Source organism: Vulpes lagopus, chromosome 11, assembly GCF_018345385.1.
Source record: "Vulpes lagopus strain Blue_001 chromosome 11, ASM1834538v1, whole genome shotgun sequence".
In the NCBI taxonomy this organism is placed as follows: Eukaryota; Metazoa; Chordata; class Mammalia; order Carnivora; family Canidae; genus Vulpes; species Vulpes lagopus.
Window position 1 is genome coordinate 10028825 of NC_054834.1, and position 12829 is coordinate 10041653.

Below are 12829 nucleotides of genomic sequence, written 5' to 3' on the forward strand. Positions count from 1 at the left end.
GAATGGCAGGGATGGGGTCAGGGAGTGCCATTTTGGATCTGGCCCATTGAGTGCGGTCTACTGGCAGTTGCCTGTGTCTAGAGCTCTGGGGAAATTCTGGGCTGAGCTCAGGGACACCACAGGCTCGCGTCCCCACCTCCAAGCCCACTGCAGTCTCCTCTCATTGAGCAGTCTCAAAACCACTCCTTTTCCCTACCTTCTTGTGGGAAGATTGCTGAAATAATAACCTTTTTAAATCCCCCGTCTGGTAGTACATGTCCATCCACACATGCTAACACCCAAATGTCTCCCTGGTCAAGACTAGAAAGGTCAGGCTTACCGAAAACCCAAATATGGCCATGTCAGCTAGTGTAGCAGCACAAACTCCTAAGATGGAATGCCATTGTTAACGTAAAAAAAGTCTTTAAGTTTAATCATTGACGATAAACAGCTTCTTTAAAGCAGCCGCAAAGGATTGTGATGTGAGGTTGCGCAAATACCTGTCGAGTGGAGAGCCAGGGGGTTGACTTCAAGAAAAGTGAGCAATGGGAACACAATGACAGTCATCCTCGAGTTGATTAGTCAGCCTGTCTCAGCTGCTGCTTGGTTGTTGAAAGCCACGCTAACCTACCTGAAGGCAGAAATAGAATGGGTCGTTTTCAGCAAAGGCTTCGGAAAGCTGCAAATAACAAAACCCCTATAAATAAGAGCTGCAACAGCAAACCAAAGACTATGGGTTTTTATTTGGCACTTTTGAATGTAAACCACGAGGGACTCTCGCCTTTAGTTCTTAGATTATTCAAATACATTATTCTCAGTTTTCTTAGAGTGGAAATACATGTAGGTGTATTAACAACCAGCTAATGGATACCATACTGAACCGGAAATGAGAACAATGATCTCGAGGCCCCTTTCTGTTCTTTGTTCACCATATGACCCTAGCACAGTCACTTAACCTCTCCATGCCCTAGTTTCTTTGTAAAATAGAGATAATAATAACCCTCTACTGGCCTGCCTCTCGGAGATATTATAAGAAATAACAAATTAATGCTTTAAGAGCTCTTTGAGGTACTTGGATGAAAGGGTATAATTGTAACTATATATTATTAATAATTAACACTAATATCCAGTAGAACTCATGAGCATTCCTAAATTTGCTGCCTGGGCAACTCCAAGAACATGAAGGATTCTGTTTTTAAAATAGGCTTAAGTTTACAACAACAACAAAAAAGATAGGCTTAGATTTATTCCTGTGTTTAATTTTCATTATTTATGATCAAACCTTGTGTATTAAACATAGAATAAGTAAAGAGTAAAATATTTTAGTAACTAATTCTTATGTTCACTGCTATTATAGCTAATCTGTGTTTTGGACAGATACACAGGTAGGTATGCTTTTGTCAGAATCTTGTTTTAGAATTAGTCATTAGTTTACTGCAGTCATTTAACTGGAATTTTCTATGAAAGCATTACTCATGTCCCTATAGAATAAAAACAGTTTTACCTGCAGTTACATGTTTGTCTGAAACATGAAGCATTCCTGTGAATTATCTGTCATTCTCATCATTGATTAATCAGAAATACAAAATAAAAAATGTAAAAAATGTATAGGCCAATGAGGTTTTGCCCAATGTCTACCCTGCAGTAGATGAAGTTTTGCCCATTAGATTAGTAATTCACGGGGATCTGGGTGGCTCAGTTGGTTAAGTGTCTGCCTTGGGCCCGGGTCATGATCCCGAGGTTCCAGGACAGAGCCCCACATCCGGCTCCCTGCTCAGTGGAGAGTCAGCTTCTCTCCCCGCACCGCCCCCCCCCCGCCCCCGGTTGTGCTCGCTTGCTTGCTCGCTCTCTCAAATAAATAATCTTAAAAAAAAAAGATTAATAGCTTCATTAGGTATATGCATATGTGAACACATTTAAACATTCATGGCTATGTAATATGCATTTTTTATACACATATGCCAATTTATAAAAATATGAAGGTACATTAACTACACGTATAGTAACAACTGTCAACAACAAAACCCTCTTTGGGTGTATTGGCCAGATAAGAAAGCAGTTGGTTATTAGCAATTTGTCACTATTGACGGAGAAGCGACTCAAAATACATGTTATTGTCTATAATATCCATGATACCTTTAACATATTACTTCGTTTTGTATTCAAGGTTACCCCAGAACCGTAAATAGAGCCAGAATCAAACTCAGATCTTGTAAGTCCAAGTTAGATATCTTTTCACTAGACTTTTACTGATTACATATGACAGAGTAGGAGAGAAAAATAACAACTTTAATTAAAATTTTTTTTTACCATATCCTGTTACATGGTTTTATTTTTACTTATTTTTTTAAAGATTTTATTTTTAAGTGATCTCTATACCCCACATAAGGCTCGAACTCGTGACCCCAGGATCAAGAGTTGCGTGCTCCACAGATTGAGCCAGCCAGGTGGATGCCCCTCTGTTACATGGTTTTAAGATTAAATGAGTTTCTACCTGTAGGGTGCTTAGAACAGTACCTGGCATGTGGCAAGAAGTGTATGTGTTAAGACTGATAAGACTGTTAGATATAGGCATTTTCTGTGTAGAGAAAAGGTATGTAAAGAATGGTGGAATTGGAATCCTCAGTCTTTTTTTTTTTTTTTTGGTCATAGAAGCTCTGAATGTGTAGAGCTGAAAGTATTTCTATATTGTTTCTTTTCGTCTTTCCATACCTTAATAGGTATGTTTTGGACTTGTAGTTTTATGGTATTTTCATCATTTTCTTTAAGATACAGTTATAGTTAAGGTGCCTGAGAGGATGCACTATATTTTATATTGTCCTCCTATCATTAAACTAGTTTCAAAATCAATTCTTATTGTTGTGTAATTAAGTATTCATCGTTTAGAAGCCATCAGTTGCTGGGATTCATCTTTCAAATGAAATATTCTTTGGAACGAAGTATTAGAAGCTTGGTTCCATTTATTTTCTCTTCTCTACAGGTTTCTCTATAGTCTTTCAACCTTAAACAAATTTTTATACTTGTTAACTATGAATAAAACTGTGCATTTTCATCCCTAGTAAATGAAGAACCCAATTTTATATTTTTAAGGGCTTTTTGATATAGTTTGAAAAACTCCGTGAAAATATGCCTTTGGTCAGCCTCTGTGACTGTGAAAACTCCTGCCCATCTTAGTTTTTGTTCAGTTTTATAAGTTGGATTACTTTTCAGAGGAATTATCACATACCCAGCAGCAGTTTATACTGTATTCTTTTGTGTGGCAGGGGAGGGGGCCAGGGTATACACAGAATGTCTTCACATCTTCATGCAGACTATGAATTTAGTCTTTAACATACTTCATTAAAATGAATTATACTGTCATAAGTTGATTTGTCCTGGAAAAGGGTAGAGGTGTGGATAGGCCGGAACAGAAGGTATTACAAAGTCAGGAGGGACCTGGTAGGTAGAACAAATCCTATTATTCCCTGCCTTTTAAAATGCTTATATTGGGGGTGCCTGGTAGGCTCAGTCAGTTGAACATCTGACTTTTGATTTCAGCTCAGGTCATGATCTCAAGGTTGTGAGATCAAGCCTTGTGTTGGGCTCCATACTCAGGGAGGATTCTGCTTGTCCCTCTCCCTCTGCTTCCCCCCCCTTTCATACTCTCTCTCTCTCTCCCTCCATCTCCTTCCCTCTCTCTCTCTCTCTCAACTGGATGAGTGGATAAAATCTTAAAAAAAAAAAACTGTATAAGGGCAGCCTGGGTGGCTCAGCAGTTTAGTGCCACCTTCAGCCCAGGGCCTGATCTTGGAGACCTGAGATCGAGCTCCCCGCATGGAGTCTGCTTCTCCCTCTGCCTGTGTCTCTGCCTCTCTCTCTCTCTCTCTCTGTGTGACTATCATAAATAATAAATAAAAATTTAAAAAAAAGTTTAAAAAATAAAAAAATAAAAGACTCACTGTTGAAAAATTTATTTGGTATTTTAGTTGGTATGACGGTTGCATTGTCTTTTTACATTATATGCACAATGTATACTATATAGTACACAAAATAAGATCCTTTAGAAGAGTTATGCACAATACATGCAATATTGAATTTATACATTGGATCCTGGGATGTGACTGAAGAAAAAAAGATGGACTAGACATGTCAGGTGTTGGGGTGAAGGAATCAGAAGTTACAGAACAGAGTAAATACACATCTGTTTTGAGAAGTAACTGCAGGATACATGACATTGGCAGTGGTGCCTCCGAGATGGTGGAACTATATTACGTTAACCAATTTAGAACTACACAAGACAGGTAATCATCCAGCATTAGGATACAGCTGCAGGATTTTGTGAACCATTCACATTTGTAACTTTCCTTTTCTGATTCTGCCTTGTTCAACTCCCTTGAGAATTCCTCCACTATTGCTCATGCCTTCCGTGTTGGTGCTCCCAGTGTTCCATCTTTGGTTCCGTTCTTGGAAACACCCTATCTCTTGGATGTTTCATAGGCATCCAGCTCAAACGCAGAATGTCCACACTGAGCTGATGCCATCACCCACCCAAATGCCCAAAACCAGAAATCTAAATGTTTACTTTCCATTTTCCATCTTCTTGCTCAACATCCACTCTATCACCACAAGCTTTTAAACTCTCCTCCTTAGTATATCTCAAAGCCATCCATTCCACTCCATTTCTCCTTCCACCTTCCTAATCCGAACCACTATTACCTGCTTACTATTACTGCAGTACAGATGAGTGGCTTCAGTGTATTTCCCCCTCTTCAGTGTATATCCACTCTTCACGCTGCAAGCCTCATGATCTTCTGGAGACAAACAGGTTCATATAACTCCTCTGCCTTAACCCTTTCAATACTTCAGTAATCTCAGGATGGGCTAAATTCCTTTGTGTGTCTTACGCAGCCTTATACAATCTATAGTCTCATCTCCGGTCACTTACCCACTTACCATTTCCCTCATCACACACACACACAGACACACACACACACACACACAGATCTAGCTCCTAGAATACAAGTAGTTGTCTGCTTCTGTACATACTATAGTCCCCCAAAATATGTGAAAGTTAAATAAGCAAGAGGTAAGACATATTATACCAGATTATAATAGAAATACTTGAATATTCCTAATTATTGTACAAGGGTTTTATTTTTTAACTCCTGCCATAGGCATACATAATATATTTTAAACCTAGGTTAAGGGCAGCCCCGGTGGCTCAGCAGTTTAGCGCCACCTTCAGCCCAGGGTGTGATCCTGGAGACCTGGGATGGAGTCCCACATGGGGCTCCCTGCATGGGGCTGGCTTCTCCCTCTGCCTGTGTCTCTGCCTCTCTTTCTCTCTGTGTCTCTCATGAATAACTAAATAAAATCTTAAAAAAAAAAAACCTAGGTTAAACATTAAAGGTGATAAATTTCTTTTCTAAATTCATTTTTAAATTTAGATTCAATTAACATATAGTGTATTATTAGTTTCAGAAGTAGAGTTCAGTGATTCATCAGTTTTATATAATTCCCAGTGCTCATTATATCACATGCCTTCCTTAAGTCCATCTCCCAGATAGGCCATCCCCCCACTCCCCTCCCCTTCAGGAATTTTCACTTTGTTTCCTATGTTTAAGAATCTCTTATGGTTTGTCTGATTTCATCTTGTTTTATTCCTCCGTCTCTTCCCTATGATCCTCTGTTTTGTTTCTTAAATTCCACATGAGTGAGATCATACAGTAATTGTCTTTCTCTGATTGACTTATTTTACTTAGCATAATACTCTCTACTTCCATCCATGTCATTACAAATGGCAAGATTTCATTTTTTTGATGGCTGAGTAGTAGTCCGTTGTGTGTGTGTGTGTGTATGTGTGTATGTATATATATATATATATATATATATATATATATATATATATATATATATATCACATCTTCTTTACCCATTCATCTGTTGACAGACATCTGGGCTATTTGCTTGGCTATTACAGACATTGCTGCTATAAACATTGGAGTGCAGGTGCTTCTTCAGATCACTCTTTGTAACTTTGGGATAAAGACCCAGTAGTGCAATTGCTGGGTCATAGGATAGCTCTATTTTCAATTTCTTGAGGAACTTCCAAACTGTTTTCCAGAGTGGCTGCACCAGCTTGCATTCCCACCAGCAGTGTACGAGGGTTCCCTTTTCTCTGCATCCTCACCAATATCTGTTGTTTCCTAACTTGTTAATTTTAGCCATTCCAACTGGTGTGAAGTGTATCTCACTGTGGGTTTGATTTATATTTCCATGATGCCAAGTGATCGTGAGCGGTTTTCATGTGTCTGTTGGCCATTTGTAGGTCTTCCTTGGGGAAATGTCTGTGTCTTATGCCCATTTCTTTTTTTTTTTTTATGATAGTCACAGAGAGAGAGAGAGAGAGAGAGAGAGAGAGAGAGAGAGAGGCAGAGACACAGGCAGAGGGAGAAGCAGGCTCCATGCACCGGGAGCCTGACGTGGGATTCGATCCCGGGTCTCCAGGATCGCGCCCTGGGCCAAAGGCAGGCGCCAAACCGCTGCGCCACCCAGGGATCCCTCTTCTGCCCATTTCTTGATTGGATAATTTGTTCTTTGGCTATTGAGTTTGATAGGTCCTTATAGATTTTGGATACTAGCCCTTTATCTGATAAGACATTTGCAAATAGTAAATATGAGAAATTTCTTACCACACATTCCAGTTCTCCCATTTATGGTGGCATTTAATAGACAAAATTCATTTTCATGTTGGAAAGAAGTTGATGTATATTTTGTAGAGTATTGATCATTTCTGTTAATGTCTTACAAACTTTGGAAAAGTACTGAGAGAAACTTGAATTCAGCTTTTTCTTGGTAGCAGGTTTATCAGTGAGGTGCATCCCTATTCTGTTTGCACCATGTTCTTTTATTTTGAGTCATGGGAATCCTTAAGGACGGCAATTATCAATCCATAATTTTAACCATCTCTCCATTTCCTTTGTCACTGTATCTTATGTTTGAAACACAACTGTCAAGGGTAAATTTCCAGTATTTTCTAGATGTGCTTAAATATAGTTCTTTCCTTTCATTGAACTCACAGGAAATCAACTTCCACAAGCATCTGATTTGGGCTAAAGATTCACAACATGAGGAAAACCTAATGACTTTTTTGGGGCCTTTGTCTCAGTTATACTGTTAATAACAACATTTTAATTTTTTTTCATTAATTTTTACAAAATATAAAGTTCTAGTGCAGTAAAATGTTCAAATAACTGCACAAACCCGGCTGCACAAAGATGGCATTATCTGAAAATCAGCTGTTTGTTGGTGATGAACACCACTGTGTAATAACTGCTTCACATTCTTTTCAGTGAGTATGTTGTGATCTCAGTTCAGCCTAGATGAAGTAGAGGGTGGAGTGGGATTGCATTAAGTGAAGTCTAGTACCACCCCCCGTGGTGTTCTTGTCCCTGGAGAAAAATCTCTCTCCTCCCCCTCCAACCTCCTACTTCCCCTTAGCTCCTCTTTCATATCACTTCACAACGACTCATCACTACTTTCTATTCTCCTTTCACATCTCATCTTAGATGTCACTGCATCTAAGAGAACTTTCCACACCTTCCCGGACTACCGCAGGTGACCTAGGCATATGCTCCCTTTGTGTCTCTGGGTTTTGCTTAGCACCTATCACTGTGTATTGGAATCACTTGTTTGTATTTCTTACTCGTTAAAGAGGGTAGGAATTATATCTACTTTGTGTACAGTTACATCTTATCTTAGATTGATATCAACCCTTTAAAAAAAGATTTAATTTACTTATTTGAGAAACAGAGAGAGAGAGAGCAAGTGCATGAGTGAGGGGAGAGGCAGTGGGAGAGGGAGAAGCAGACTTCCTGCTGAGCAGAGACCCAGGACTCCATCCCAGGACCCCCACATGGGACTCAGTACCCAGGACCCTGACACAGGGCTCCATCCCAGGACCCGGAGATCATGATCTGAGCCAAAGTCAGATGCTTGCTTTGGACTGAGCCACCCAGGCACCCCAGATATCAACTTTTTACATGAATGAATCATGGGGAGAATTATTGAGGTAAATGCCTTCTGTACTAATCAAGATTAGCTAGGCTACACTGCAGTTACAGAACATTTTGCTATCTCAGCGGCTTAACATCACAAAAGCTTATTGCTTGCCTGTGCTCCATGTCTGGTGCCAGATTGCTGGCATTCTCTGCTCTTCGCTGTCCCTAGGAACTCAGCAGTTGGAGGCACCAAGTGACATGTGTTTCTACAATCACCGCAGGCTCAGAGACCCCAGCGCATCCTGCACTGGCTCTTAACATGACGTATTTATGCTCTTGATTCATTGGCAAAACACATAGTCGCGCCAACTACATTTGATGAACTTTAGATTGCAAATCACTAAACGGTTTTATGTGGCTTCTCAGAGCCACCATATAATGCTCTCTCAGATTTTGAATTTTTTAGATATCTGGGTCTTCTAATTTGCCTCTCAATCTAGAGAGAAAATACAGGGCATACCCTTGTGTCTGCACAAATATAGCGACTGGGATGTTGTCTGTATCCCACCATTCACCTGGTTCTACCTCCATGCTCGGAAGAAATCACCCAGGTAGAGTACATTTATGCAGCACAGAATCACTTTTTCTTTTTGTTCTTGCTGTGAGCACAAAGAAATTGCTGTCAAAGAAAGTGAGAGTAACAGCCTTTGTTCCTTTTGTATGTGATTTCCTAATGTTAAAATAAAAACTGCAAGTGGATATTGAATAACATTCTTTTCATTGCTGGAAATTCATTTAATGAAATATGAAGTCTAAATCCCAAATATCTATATTTTTGAATTGGTCATTTTAAAATACAATCTATTGTTCTCTCTTTTCTACTTCTGACTCATTTTGCTCAAATTTCCTTTTTCTCTGAGCACAGAAAAAGTAAACCTGGAAGTCTTAAGGAGAAAAAAATTATGGAACCAATAAATTAATATAATAATGGGATTTTGATGTTCTAGGAAACTTTTGAAGTGGTCTAGACCAGAGAATTTCTCAAAAATTGTTTTACCATGACCTCTGGAGAAAGGGCAAAAGATTCAGGAGTCTGGTCCATTCTTTTCTTTCCACTTTTTTTTAAAGATTTTATTTTTAAGTAATCTCCACACCCAGTTTGGGGCTTGAACCCAGAAACCTGAGATCAAGAGTTGCGTGCTCCACTGACTGAGCCAGCCAGGTGCCCCTGTTTCCATTTTCTAATGAGAACTCAACAACGATGAATGGATCAATAAAAATCAAAGTTGAACCAAAATTCTAGTTTTCCCCAGACCAGCAATAAGTAGAAAGGATAATCTGCAGAACATAATCATTCATCTGTAAGAACTGAAGAAAAGACACTCACTTTGTGAAAAATTGTCCATCCATATATGTCAGGGTTCTCTAGAGAGACAGAACCAACAAGAGTTATCTATCTATCTATCTATCTATCTATCTATCATCTATCTACCTATCCATCTATCTGTCTATCTATCTTATCTAGAAATTGGCTCACACAACACGGAGGCTGAGAAGCTTCAAGATCTGTGGTCAGCAAACTGGGGACATAGAAGAGCCAATGATACAAGTTGCAGGCCAAAAGCCAACAGGCCAGAAACTCGAGAAGAGCCAGTGTTTGTTTGTTTGTTTGTTTTTAAATTTTATTTATTTATTTGAGAGAGAGAGTGCATGAGAGGCAGGGGAGGGTCAGAGGGAGAGGAGAAGCTGGGCTCCCTCCACTGAGCAGGGAGCCCAACAGGGGACTCAATCCCAGGACCCTTGAGATCATGACCTGGGCCGAAGGCAGACACTTAACCTACTGAGCCATCTAGGTGCCCTGAAGAGCCAGTGTTTCAATTTGACTCTGAAGGAAGAAAAAAGGCTGATGTCCTAGTTCAAAGCAATCAGGTAGGAGGACTTCCCTGTTCCGTGCAGGAGGGTCATCCATTTTATTCTACTCAGGCCTTCAACTGATTGGATACAGCACACCCACATTAGCGAAGGTAATCAGCTTTACTTAGTCTCCTGATTGAAATATTAATCTCCTCTAAAGACACCCTCACAGACACATTCAGAATAATGTTTGACCAAATATCTGGGCATACTGTTGTCCAACGAAGTTGGCACATAAAATTAACCATCACAGCCCATGAAATAGGGTGCCAGCTTACAGGAGGTTACAAAGTCACTCTGACCTGATCTGGTTTCCCACCAAAGCAAGAATTTCTCAATAGCACTGTTGTGAGCTGTCCATGTTCATTTGACCTGAAGGGTGTCTCACTGTAATTTCAGCCAGTTGTCCTACTTCTAACCTGTGGAACTACTCAGAATATATCTGTACTGTATTCCACATACTGACTTTTTGAATAAATTAAGACCCCTATTCTCCCAAGCGTCCCAGTCCCCCCAGGTTAAATAGCCCCAACTTATTCTTCTAATTCTCACAGTACAGGATTTCTTTCATACACTCTACTTTTGTCAGTTTTCATAAAATGTGATGCCTTGAACTGAACACACTTTCCTAAATGGGTTCTAAGTCCTTTATGCTGAAAAAAACCAAAAACCTTTGAGTCTCTGTTTATATTCTTCCCATAAAGCAAAAGGAACTTGTGAGAACCACTAAAACCATTATTTATGACTAATAATCAAACTAGCCTTAATATAGAATATACTATACTTAGTGTATATGTGTGTGTGTGTATACACACAAACTACAAACCATATATATGTGTGAGCATAGCTCTTACATATCCTACAATGTATCATTTTCCCTGAGACTCAAATACTGGTGGAGGTTACCAGTGTATGTCCAAAATCTTGATTTTTTTTTTTTAGGTATCCACCTATACCTGCCTTGTGACTCAGGTGCAGATGACTCATTCCCAATCCAGGAGTAAATTTTGATTGGTCTAAGCCAATTACGGTGTTTCTGGGTGGAAGCAATATCCCTGGTCAGGAGATTGGTTTAACGGCAGGTGTGTGATACAGTTCTGGCAAATTAGATGTGTATGGAAGTCTGCTGGGGTTGCTTCTTGGAAAGATTTCCTCATTCATAAAAAGGATATTCAGAGAAATGGCCTCTTTCCTGCCTCTGGATATTATATCGGGATGTATTGCCAGGAACTGCATTTTGCTGTCGGCTAGAAATGTCAGAGTGAAGGTATTGAAAGCACCTAAGTCCTTAATGTCAACCAACTCCTCCTCCATATTTTCTGCCCTTCTGACTTACAAGTATATGAGATAATTATCTTATAATTTAAGTCAGACTGAGCCAGGGTTTTCTGTCACTTGCATCTAAAGCCCTCTTTTTTTTTTTTTTTTCTAAAGCCCTCTTAATTGATAAACTCTGCCCTCGACCTATTTCAAAAACTGGGTTAACCCTCATCTCACAGTTGGTGGGACATCCAGAATCCTTCCAATGTTTCTTTGGAGCTCCTTGGGCTAACATTCTTCATGCCCAACTTCTTGATTCTATTGAATTCTTGATCACTCATCTCATCTCCTGTGGCAAAGTGTTTCCTTACACTAAGTGTTCATCCAGCCATGGAACATGACTTCTTTTCCTCACTGTGAGTTTTAAATAATATGTTCCTCCTTCTAGCATTCTTGTAATGCTCATATAATCAGTGTGTGAGAATATTTGCAAAGTGAATCTTCTCAGAAACTTTAAATCTTTTTGTGCGCTAAAGACCTGGACAGAAAAAAAAAAAAGACCTGGACAGCATGGAAATTCCTCCTATTCATGCTAAAACTTTGAGTAATATAAAACATGACTTCTAAAAACTCTTAGAATCATATTGTCTGCATACCTCTCTGCAAGTGTCTTAGGTATCAAGGAAGCCAAACTGCGTCACTGTTTTTGCTTCGATGATGTATTGGCTGGATTGGGCTAGAGTATGATGTCTTTCTGGCAGCAGCAGATTAGTGAATTTTCAGGGAGAGACCATATAGGCTTTGTGAGTGCTAAACTTAACCATGTCTCTCTAACCAGATATCCTCTTAGGTCTCCTTTCTGACTGGCTCTTTTTTTGAGTCACTCTAGTCTGTTTCCAAAAAGGATGGAGGTAGCAAACATGAGAATTCAAAAGAAATAGTGCCATAAGCAGATTTGCTTACTAGCGTTACTTGGCTCTGTAAACATTTTATAATGTTTTCATAAAAGCAGTAGAGGTGATTACAGAACTTGGACTCCAGTAAAATGAAACAATGAGATTTATTCTGTTGCTGACCTCAGTTTGCTTCCTGTAGCTACCCGCTTGGCCAGCTGTCATGTCAGATACTGAGCATGCTCTTGGCATAGAGCTTAGCAATATGATGCCATTTCCAAAAAACTTAGACAACTTTTTAGAATTGTGCCTACCCAAAAAGTGACTTCATTTTGCTCTTGATTATGTTTGGTTTGAATAACATTTGCTTATGCAAAATAATACCAACTAAAGCTTCTCTTTCAGAAGAGATTCAAACCACCAAGAACTATACTTATAAATAAACATACACAGTTATTTTAAAGATGATGATGCAACTAACTTATTGAATTCATTTCCTTAGGCTGCTGTAACAAAGTGCCACAAACTGGGTGCCAGAAACAAGAAGACTACACAGTTCTGACACTAGACATTTAAGTTCAAGGTGCGGACAGGGGTTGTTGGTTCCTTCTGCCAGGATGGGATTGTGAGGGAGAATCTGTTCTATGCCTCCCCTCAGGTTTCCCTTGGTCCATTGACAATCGTGGGTGATCCGTGGCTTGCAGACACATCACCCCATACCTGTCTGCATCTTCACAGGATGTTGTCCCTGGTGTATGTGTCTGCCCCCAAGCCTACCCTTTCAATAAAGCTATCAATAATACT